The 12,122-nt window shown below is 39.7% G+C and overlaps 1 protein-coding gene across 2 annotated transcripts in view; it reads right to left on the reverse strand.

Moving 5' to 3' along the window:
- GET1 (guided entry of tail-anchored proteins factor 1) overlaps positions 1–12,122 on the reverse strand; it is a 362,252-nt gene that overhangs the window by 295,987 nt on the left and 54,143 nt on the right. The gene's annotated exons all lie outside the window — the stretch shown is intronic.

A 12,122-nucleotide genomic window follows, 5' to 3' on the forward strand; every position in this document is an offset into this window, starting at 1 on the left:
CTGGCATGTCTATGCGTTTTATTAATTTATTAATAATTAACAACTAATTATTTGTCTTGTGCAAGTGTGTTTCACTAATCAACCTGTTTGTCCTAACACAAGAGAAGGTTACATGAGGGTTAGCATACGTGTGCTGTTTTTGTATTTACAATAACGTGCAAGTTTTCATGTTTAAACGTTGCTGTGTGCTATTTATTTTGAGCACAAAACGCTGTCTGAATTAATGCCCTATATGTCGCAAAGCTAGATAAATGCATACACATAAGGGTGTTAGTGGGGTTAACACTGTTTAATCATTATGATGTAGTAATCTTTATTTTGTCTCTTTAATTAAAGATGGTCTATTGTGGCCTATGGAGGCCTTTGTGAAATAACTGAGAATGATTTGAAGCCTGGCTGAGCTGTGGTGCAGGCGAAATCTGTGATGTGACAAGGGAGACCCCTGCTGGAATTCGGTTACAGACAACTGACCGTAGTCCTTATATGGAAATTTCCGGGAGGACATCAGCAAGTTTGGAGGATCTCCAAAAGAAATGATTTGTCCTTGGTAAACAAAGAGCCTCAGAAAGAACATTGTGCTAAAGCCGGTTTGCCGAGGGAAATGAGCGAGATGGATACTTTAATAGTTTCTAGTTCTTGGTTTCTGTTCCGTGATTTGCGTATTGTGACTTTTCCTGAGCGGAGATTTCAAGATGTTGCAGAGTTACATCCCTTCCTTCTCGTTCTGCTCAGTGATACAATTTTACTTGTTGAATTCATGTGGGTATTCATTGTATTTTGCATTATAAAATGTTAGCTTAGGGAGGGCTCTCCACACTTTTTCTTTCGTCGCCTTGCTGCGTGAACTAGCGTTGCTGAGGACTGATGCTGAGGACCTTATCCTGAAAAGACTTTTTGAGAGACTGGTCCTGACCCGTTCTGACATTAGTTAGAATAGGTAACTATGAGAAATGATTTATTCTGATTTACTCTGACTAATTTTAGATAAAGCAATATAACTTTTAAATATGGTGTTGGTTGTTTCTTTCCTTGTTGTTTATTGAAGACTTTATGATTATTGTTTATAGATTGTTTATATTATGTTAGGCAACCACTAAACTGGTCCTATCGCCTAGATATAGATGCAGGGTGCTTTAGGAGTTTTCTTCCCACAGGTTTGCTGCTGGTAGAGTATTGGAGCGTTATGTTAGTGAAATGGGCCCTAGTGTATGATGAATGTATGTGCGTGTAACTGTGAAATTACTCTATCTGTGGTAGTGGGCATATTTTAGGTACCCTGATCTGTATCAATTTCTCTGGTAGCAGAGGATGGTTTAGATGGTTGTCTTGATCTGATAAGATAAGATTGCTTGTAAATTAGCTTATTGATTATTGATCTATTTTGATGTTTTTGGTATATGTACTAATACTAAATGTTGGAGTCGTAATGTTGAGTTATATGTAGTGCTTCTGGAACTTGGAAGCTGGAAGCAGTTCCGTAGTAGGGCAGAGGAAGGTGTATATGCTGCTCTCGGGAAAGACGGGATTGTAAGGAATTACGTGTGACAATAGAAGTTGCGCGTTCACATTGTCTGGGTTCGGAATTGGTGACATTGTTGAATGTTACTATTAGACATTACTAGTATATAAGGAGTGTGTATCGTAGTGAAGGTTATCTGTGAAACTCTGGTCTTAAGTCCCAGGGATCCGTAAGGATTGCCGTTAAAGCTTATCGCGGGAGGAATAATAGGTATTCTCTGAGCTTGTTTGAGGAACTGGGCAGAGGTAAGCTGCTTAGTTGTTGTGAGTTATAATTCTGTACAGAGACAGGTTGTGCTGTTCTCGAGAAGCAGGATTCTGTGTGTATGTACTATATTTTTCTCGTATGAATGTGCGTGAATGCATATACATTTATTGATTGTAAAACTCTTTTGGATACGTCCTAGAGGAAACAGTTATGAGATGTATGTAAAGTTGTTGACTCTTGAGAAATAGACTCTCTTTTACTATTCTGTGGTTAGCGAAGCAGACAATGGAGATGTTTCCATGTCGTAACTAATAGATTTGTAGAAATTTTGACACACGAAGTCTACTGAGAGTTTTTTTTTTGTAAAGGAGGGGTAGACGAGTGACAGAGACAAGAGACAGAGACTGCAGCGGTTACTGACGTCAGAAGGTTCGCGCACTGATTGGATAGTAACTCGGAATAGGGTTCGCGCTAGGATTGGTGCGTTAGTGTGAGTCGCGCAGGGATTGGAAGAGCTGCTTAGTGACGTAGACGCTCCAGGACTGGTGCGTTAACGAGAATTGAGTTTTCGACTTAAAAGTAGAGAGTTTAATAAGTATTAGTTAAAATGTATTACCAAGAAGAGAAAAAGAAGAAAACATTCTTTGGAAAGGTTAAGAAGTGGTTTAGCAAGGATAAAGAGGTTAAGACAAGAGAGGGTGAGTTGCTACCTCCAGCGAAAACACCTGCATCCTTCATGGTTGCGAAATATGGATTACATACCTGTATATGGTTGCAGAATTGGGTTGGCTATACTAAAGAAGATGGTGTTTTAGCATTTCCAGAACATGGTTCATTTAATCTGGCCGTGTTGAGAAATTTACGGGAATAGATGTTATGCTTGGACCCGAAGCCGAGACCTACACAGTTCGAGGCTTTAGTGGAATGGGAAGAAGAAGTATTAAATCGAGAAAGACAGAGAACTGGAGGTCAGTACAGGTATATGTTTGGGAGGAGACATGATCGTGAGACACATCAGGATCGGATGAAAAGATGGCGAGATGCTACCATGTCAGAAGGATTATATCCTATGAGAACAGTTGAAGCTTCGGCTCCTTCAGAAGAAAGGGATTCTGAGACAGATAGGAGAAGATATGGAGAGTTTGAAGATGAGGTCTTGAATGATATGATGTACAAGAGACCACCTCCATATAGATCAGAATCGGAAGAGAGTACACCAGTTGTTTCTCCGATAAGAGATACAGTTGAGAAAGAAAAAATGACACCTGAATCAAGAAATAATAGTTCTTTCAGAGAGGAAAATGCCAGGAATGCCAGACAATTAGCAAAAACGACAACAGAACTGACTGAGAAAATTAGAGAATTAACGATGAATATGGAAGCTGTTACAGTGCCTGTTACTATAGGTCCGGTAATTCCTATGTTTGACGGACAGAGAGCAAGTGAAAATGGGCTGGTAGTTCCATATATTGCAAATAATTCAGCTGGTCCTTCAGGAGATTCAGGTAAAAGAACAGGGAGAAATGACCTGAGACAAACAGGACATGATGCAGGTAATGAATTCATGAATGTTAGTAATTCTAGTAGTTTAGGGATGCCAATTTTAGAACCGCAGAGAAAAATAGTTACAGCAAGAAAAACTACGGAAATAACAGTTGATGACCTAAATGACTGGATGAAGGTTCTTCAGAAAAAGGATAAAGATTCACAAGTTGTTGATGTGGTTAAATTACGTATAGAATTAGAAGAGCTTGTGACAGGAACAGTTCCGACAGAAATCCTGAAAAGTCATCATGATGGTGAATTATTGTTCATGTGCAAGAGCATAACATGGAGGGCAAGAAATACACATGATAGACTGAGAGCGATAGCAAATGAGCAAGGAGATGACATTGATAAAGTAAAGGCTTTACAGAAAACGTACAGGATGGATTTCACAGAGAAGGACATAGAGAATTTGAATAATTCTGGTAGAACAGGACAGATTAAAGAAATGGTGGCATTATTGCGTAGATGGGGTGATGTGGAAAAGTGGAAGGATAGGTGGTATAAGAAAAGGGATGAATCAGAAGATAGAACAACTTACTCAGCATTTCCAGTAAGAGAAAAAGAGAAACCAGTGGAGCAGTTTCCCATGAGAGAAATACCTGGAGGAGGATATGTACATGTTCCATGGACCAGACAGGATATTTTATCATTTACGAATGATTTCCCTCGATTGAGAGAAAAGCCCGTCGAGTGGTATAGGCAGGTAGACAGGTTTGTGAAATTGTCAAAAGTGCTGTGGGTTGACCTGAATAGTCTGTTTGATATAATTGTTCCAGCAGACTTGTGGACAGAGTGTAAAATAGTTGTGAGTTGGCCTAGTGAGGAATATCCAAGAGATCCAAAAACAGGGGCACCAGATCCAGAAGTAATGAGGAAGTATGATCAGGTGATGGTATACCTGAAGAGTAAAGTTCCTCCAAAAGAGACAGACTGGGTTAAGATAGATCGAACACAACAGGAAGCAAAAGAATCAGTTCATGCTTTTTACGAAAGGCTAATACTGGCTTTTAAACAATTCAGTGGAGATGAACACCTGGGTGACAAGGATTTGAGTCATTTTGTATACAGATTTGTATATGGTCTTAGACCTGAAATTAGTGAGAGAATTCGTGAACACACAGTGGATTGGCAGAGTAAGAAAGTAGATGAGATTCTGAGACATGCAAAATATTTCAGTGATGAAATTGAAGCAAAACAAAGAAAGCTGAAGGAAAAAGCAATGTGGGCACAGGTGAAAGTTGCAGAAAGACAGGAAGCACAGTTAGTGGAACAGGCAAATAATCCAGGAAATAATACAGGAAATAGACCGAGATTTGCAGGAAAAGGAAGGGGAAGTCTTGAGGAAGCCAAAAAGAAGTTTCCTTGTCACAACTGTGGCCAGCTGGGACATTGGAGATCTGAATGTCCTAATCCACCATTAGCGAATAATGAGGGTAAATCCTTAAATCAACAGGTGCAGAATGATGGGAATAACCAGCAGCAACAACAGCAGAAAGTTGTGAGACAGCAGCAGAGTCAAGAGCCAAAACCACCTTTACCGCAGAATAGAGGGGTACAAAAGTACAGTCAGGATTCGGGATTCTTCAATGATGAGCAGGTAAACAAACCAAGACGTACTAACAAAGTACAGCAGTACTTGTTAAAGAGTGAAGGGAGTGAGTCTGAAGGTGATTATTGACGGTGCCGAGGAGAGGAAGAAGAGTGCATACTTGGTGCAACTCTAGAAATAGACCAGGCAGGACCATTTGTGGATGGGAAAATAAATGAAGAAGGTGTTACTTTTTTAGTAGACACAGGTGCGACAAGATCAACTGTCAGGTCAATAGATGTTAAAAATCTTCCTCTCTCGGATGAAGCAATCCAAGTAGTTGGTGTAGCCAATACACAAATCAGAACACGTCTTACTGAACCAGTGAAAGTACAGATAGGGAAATTTTCAGACATGCACAGATTTATTGTCTGTGACACAAGCCCAGTGAACCTGTTAGGTAGGGATTTATTATGCAAGATGAACTGCACAATTTTCTGTACACCAGATGGAATAGCTTTTGAGACACCAGATGATGATGTTTTCTACCGGATGACTTTAGAAAATAGAGAAAGTGAATTAATTGGTACATTTCCAGTGTTCAATCCGGAGGATCTGCCTCAAGTGCTGAGAAACACAGTGAAAGGAGCAGTTTGGGATTTTACAGGAGAGGATGTGGGATTGATGAATAATGTAGATCCAGTGAAAATTGCAGTAAAAGAAGGAATTGCATATCCTAACATTCCTCAGTACAAAATGACACCAGAGATAATTGAAGGGATAACTCCTATAATTGAGAAAATGATTCAGCAAGGAGTCCTAAGAGAACTACTGAGTAGTCCGTGTAATTCACCGATAATGGGACTGAAAAAGCCTAATGGCAAGTTCAGGATCGTGCAGGACCTGAGAAAGGTTAATCAGATTGTGGTGGCATGTTGTCCTATCGTGCCGAATCCATCGGTGATTCTGTATCAAATTCCACATGATGCTGAGTGGTATACAGTGATTGATTTGTGTCATGCGTTCTTTTCAATTCCATTGCATCATGACAGCCAGCCGATTTTTGCATTTAGGTTTGGCCAGCGTATTTTAGCATGGTGTCGTATCCCACAGGGGTATACGGAGAGTCCTTCGATATTCAATCAGTTATTGAAAAGATCGTTGGAAAGTTTGATCATGCCTGAAAGCTCAGTGCTAGTACAATACATTGATGACCTACTGGTGGCATCAAAGACACGTGAAGCTTGTGAAGTGGATACCATAGCTTTACTGAATCATCTGGCAGATGGAGGGTTAAAGGTATCCCCAGCCAAATTACAATTTTGCAAGAAAGAGGTGCATTATCTTGGACATAATATTGAGAAAGGTCTGAGAAAAGTGACTACTGACAGGATTAAAATAATCAGAGAAATGAGAGCTCCAAAAACCCAGAGAGAAGTGAGAATGTTCCTGGGTATGGTGGGATATTGTCGTCAGTGGATAATTAATTTTTCCCTGATAGCAAAGCCATTGATTAAATTGACAAAAAGTGACATGACAGATCCATTGGATCTAGATGCAGAACAATTGGCAGCATTTGAAGAGCTCAAAACAAAAATGTGTGAAGCTCCAGCTCTGGGTATGCCAGACTATGAAAAAGAGTTTGAACTGTACTGCAGTGAGAGAAATGGATGTGCACTTTCAGTGTTAATCCAGAAACATGGACAATTGAGAAGGCCTATTGCGTACTTCTCATCGACACTTGATCCTGTAGCTGTGGGTTTACCAGGTTGTCTAAAATCTGTGGCTGCAACATGCAGAAGCCTGGAACAGAGTGAGGGGATCATAATGGGGTATCCTGTAAGGGTATTCGTACCTCACAATGTGGCGATTCTTTTGACAAGAAGCAGAACTCAGCATATGTCAAATAGTCGGTTGACTAAATATGAGAAAGTGATTTTGGGAGCATCAAATGTGACTCTTGAAAGATGTACGAATGTGAATCCAGCGACACTTCTGCCGGATATTGAGAATGTGGGTATAAAGATGGAAAATGATCATGATTGTTTGGATGTGCTTGAGTACTGTACGAAACCAAGACCAGATATCAAGGATGTTCCCTTGCCTGAGAATGATCATGTGTTGTTTGTGGATGGATCATGCCTGAGAAATGATAATGGTGTGCTTTGTGCAGCATATGCAGTGTGCAAAGTTTCAGAAGTTATGGAAGCATCACCATTGAAAGGAGTAAAATCTGCGCAAGTGGCTGAATTAGTGGCATTGACAAGAGCTTGTGAGATTGGGAAAGATTTGAGAACAACTGTGTTGACTGATAGTCAGTATGGATTTGGAGTGGTGCATGATTTTGGCCAACTGTGGCTACAAAGAGGTTTCTTGACATCGGGTGGAACTCCGATAAAGAATGCTGAGCTGATTGGAAAATTGCTTGAGGCGATACAGCTGCCTAAGGAGTTAGCAGTTGTAAAATGTGCAGCACATGTTTCAGGAGAGGATTTTATCACTGTTGGCAACAGGTATGCTAACGATGTGGCGCAGTATTGTGCCAAAACAAACCAATCAATTAACAGGGAAAGAGAGAAGGAGGAAATGTCTTTTTCTTCTGTGATGTTTACTAATGTCCTAGAAACGTGGGATGAAGTGAAACAGTTACAAGATGAGGCAGGAGAAGAAGAGAAACGAGATTGGGTTAAGGCAGGATGTGCTCCAAGAGAAACAGACCATGTTTGGGTCTACAGAGATGGCAGACCAGTGATGCCAAACTCAATTTTGTCATCAATGGCAAGGATGTATCATGGCCAGGGACATCTGGGGAGGGACGCGATGATTAGGTCCTTTAAACAGACCTGGTACAATGCAAAGTTTAGAACAATTGCGGAAAGCATCTGTCAAAGGTGTTTAATTTGTCAGCAGTTTAACACTGGGAAAAAGACGGTGGTGAGTTTAGGGACAATTGGCAGAGAAGGAGGTCCTTTCACAAGAATGCAGATTGATTTCATTGAAATGCCCCAAGTGAACAGACTGAGGTATGTCCTAGTGGTAGTCTGTTTGTTTTCAAGGTGGGTGGAAGCTTACCCGACAAGGAGGAATGATGGATTAACAGTGGCAAAATTACTGTTGAGGGAGTTGATTCCTAGGTTTGGGTTTCCAGTTACAGTTGAATCTGACAGAGGTAGACACTTTCAAAATGAACTCATTAGTTTGATTTGTGAAGCATTAAAAATACAGCAGAAGCTACATTGTGCATACCGACCAGAGGCTTCTGGTGTGGTTGAGCAGATTAATGGCACAATTAAAAACAGAATTGGAAAAATGTGCTTAGCCACTGGCATGAAATGGCCAGATGTTCTGCCTCTAGTCTTGATGACTATGAGATCTACTCCAGACAGAACTACAGGATTAAGTCCGCATGAAATCATTATGGGACGTGCAATGCGTCATGCATTCGTGCCTGTGAATAAGTTGATGACAATAACTGATGACATGATTTTGGATTACTGTAAAGGCCTGGCTGACGCAGTTCATTCTGTGTTTCATCAGGTTGGAGAAGAAGCTACCACACTTGAGAAGAAGCAAGCCCATGATCTGAGTCCAGGTGACTGGGTGAGGATTAAGGTGCACAGAAGAAGAAATTGCTTGATTCCAAGGTGGGGAAGGCCGAGACAAGTTATTCTGACTACAACGACTGCAGTAAAGTGTGCTGGAGTAAGACACTGGGTACATGCAAGTCATACTCTGAGAATTCCAAGTCCGAGAGAGGGAACTGGTGAAGAGTATTATGAAGAGTCAGATTCCAGTGATGGTGAAGATCCTGAAGATACAGAATCAGTGAGAAAAGAAGCAGAGAGAGCTTCAAGAGATTCACTGCGAGTATCAGAAGGGAGATCAGATTCTGATTCTGTGAAAGAGCCTGAAGTTTCGAGTAGCAGTGGAGGAAAAAGAAAAGAAAAGAAAAGAGAAAACACATTGAGACTACTCCTGAATCAGAAGAGGAGGAGATTGAAGAGCCACTTGAGATTATTCTTGAAGAAACAGGGTCAGAAGAAAATAGAGAGGGACAGATTGCGGAAGACCCCCGAGGAGGTGTAGGGAACATTGATGAGGAGTTAGGTAAAGGGACAAATAGACAGCAAGAAGATTGCGTGTCGGAGACCCGAGGAGGGACAGAAATAGGGAAGTCTCAAATAGTGGTGAAGGAATCTGTGAAAGAAAAGAAAACTGCTAAGAAACGAAAGCAAAAGGCAATTGAAACAGAATCGGATGATGAGAATGAACAAACAGAAGGTCGAGTTCTGAGAAAGAGAACTTCGATTGGAGAAAGGAGTGTTAAAGAAAAGCTGAAAAAGGTTGTGAAAGGAGATCGTTGGCCTAACAACAGAGTGAAAAGACTGAGATACAGGATAATAAGAGCAAATACATCGGGAGCTGAACAAGTGAATGAGGTATCCAGTCAAACTTCAAAGGCTGAAGAAGAAGAATCAAGAAGAACGAAAGAACCAGTAGAAATAAAAAGAGTTAAAAGACCCAACCAAAAGTACAGATCACCGGAATGGTCTTATGTGACACTGTCTGAAGAAGGAAAAGAAGAAACAGTGACTCAAGATAATCCGGAAGTGGTCTTGAGAGAAGTGGTTGAGGAAAATACTGGTGAAATTCTGAAAGTACTCTTGACTGACATCAGAGAAGAGTCAGATACTGAGGATTCGAGTGTTGGAGATCTGATACAATTTGATGTTGAAGAAATTGGAGTGAAAAACGATGAGTATCCAAACTGAGTAAAAGAAGGATTTACTTGGATTGAGTGAACAGAAAGATCTTTGAAGAAGCTGAAGAGTTTGGAATAAACGTTGGAGATTTGAAGAGTTCTAATTTCAGTAGTGGAGTAGTAGAAGTTAAAGCAGAATGGCTAACATAGAGAATAATCAAAATAGATGTGCCTTCTTAAAAAAGTGGTGCAAGATGTGCTGCTGTTGTACTGGAATATTAATGCTTCTATGGGGTGTTTTAGTTTTATTAGTTACTTTTAAGGTTGAATTTGGGATGGACACAGAAAATATGACTAATATAGAGAAGAATTCACAAAAAGAAATTCCAATTAGAAATAGTTACATACACAAAGATAGGTCAATTAACAATTTTTCTAGTAATGTTTTTTCTAAACTGTTATATGAATATGTGAAGACAATGGAAGTGAGGGATTGCTATGTCTGCATGCAGTTACCTGCATCCGTTTCGGAGGGTGTTACTTATCACCATTTACCAGCTACATATGGTATTTCTTGTAGTATTTTAAGTAGTGTTTTTTATTTGTTAGGGAAAATAGATTATAAAATGTCTAACAGAGATAGTATTTTTGGGCACTTGCCAATGAACAAAGAGCTGAATCCAGCTAAAGAAGCTAACACTTTTGGTGAGATTTTTATTGAAGAAAAAGGACTAACATTAGATTACATTTTTAAGAATAATTTAACTTGCAGTTTGAAAGAAGAGGAGAAAGCTTTCCTGGATATGGTAGAGGAAAGGAGAGTGAACATGCATGAGAAAGGGGGAAAATATGAAGTGAGTGAGACAATTTGGGACATTGAGATGGGAAAAGAGTTGAGAAATGGGGCTAGTCCAACTTTGGCTCTAGATGCACCGCAGAAGGGTAAACTATGCATTACCAGAAGGAAATCCCAATATGATACATATTTTGTGGGGACTAGTGAGTGCCATGATACATACTTTGTTGCGACTGGTTGGGGTTTCAGAGGTGGAGAAGATACTATTTTTCCAGGAGTGTACTATGTGTGTGGGAACAAGGCTTATTACAAGTTGCCTGACCATTGGTATGGCACATGTTATGTGGGTTTGGTTTTTCCTAAGATTTTTCATACAGATAAAATAAGTGATGTAGAAGATATTAACCTATTAAAACGTTTTAGGAGAGAAACTTGGTCTGAAATTGTGGGTGACATTTTTGGGGTTTTGATTCCAGCAGTGGGAATTTCTTTAAATGCTTATGGAATTCGGAAATTGTCCACAGTGGTTGATCGTTTATCGACAAATACCGCAGGAGGATTTCTTTTGGTGAATACGGAGTTAAGTGCCGTACGTGCCATGTCTATGCAAAATCGACTTGCCCTTGATATTCTTTTGGCTAAGGAGGGTGGAGTTTGTGGAATTTTGAAAGTCAACATTGTTGCACTTACATTCCTGATGAAAGTAGAGACCTGAAGGTCTATATCAAAAATATTACTGATTTGCATGAAGATTTAGTACCACTTGAAACTGGGAGTTTATGGACTAAACTAGCTAATAAAATGATAGCTGTTAAGGATTTTATTGCAAAAATAGGTAGTACTATTGTAGGTAGAATATTGTTTCCCTTGTCTTGTATAATTGTTGCTTTGCTGATACTGAGATTAATGTGTGTGTGTTGTAAAAACAGGAGAGGGAAAGAGAAATTTAAAAATGAAAAGAAAAATAAGAATTCGAAAAATTCGAAAAGAGAACCAGAAGAGATTGAATTAGAAGAATTAAGGGAGAGTGTTTATTTAGAGACTAAGAGAGATGATGAAAGAGTGACTGGTGTTTAATGTTGTGTAAGGGGAAAAGACATTTCTGATTTCTCCTAAAATGGGACTAAATTTTCACTAATTTTTTTTTTTTGGGTTTATTTGGTGATAAAATCACCAAAGGGGGGATTGCTGGAGCAGAGTTTTCTGTTAGAAAATTCTGGGGCTTTTGAAGCTCTGGCATGTCTATGCGTTTTATTAATTTATTAATAATTAACAACTAATTATTTGTCTTGTGCAAGTGTGTTTCACTAATCAACCTGTTTGTCCTAACACAAGAGAAGGTTACATGAGGGTTAGCATACGTGTGCTGTTTTTGTATTTACAATAACGTGCAAGTTTTCATGTTTAAACGTTGCTGTGTGCTATTTATTTTGAGCACAAAACGCTGTCTGAATTAATGCCCTATATGTCGCAAAGCTAGATAAATGCATACACATAAGGGTGTTAGTGGGGTTAACACTGTTTAATCATTATGATGTAGTAATCTTTATTTTGTCTCTTTAATTAAAGATGGTCTATTGTGGCCTATGGAGGCCTTTGTGAAATAACTGAGAATGATTTGAAGCCTGGCTGAGCTGTGGTGCAGGCGAAATCTGTGATGTGACAAGGGAGACCCCTGCTGGAATTCGGTTACAGACAACTGACCGTAGTCCTTATATGGAAATTTCCGGGAGGACATCAGCAAGTTTGGAGGATCTCCAAAAGAAATGATTTGTCCTTGGTAAACAAAGAGCCTGAGAAAGAACATTGTGCTAAAGCCGGT

This window comes from Triturus cristatus, chromosome 8 (assembly GCF_964204655.1).
Source record: "Triturus cristatus chromosome 8, aTriCri1.1, whole genome shotgun sequence".
NCBI lineage: Eukaryota > Metazoa > Chordata > Amphibia > Caudata > Salamandridae > Triturus > Triturus cristatus.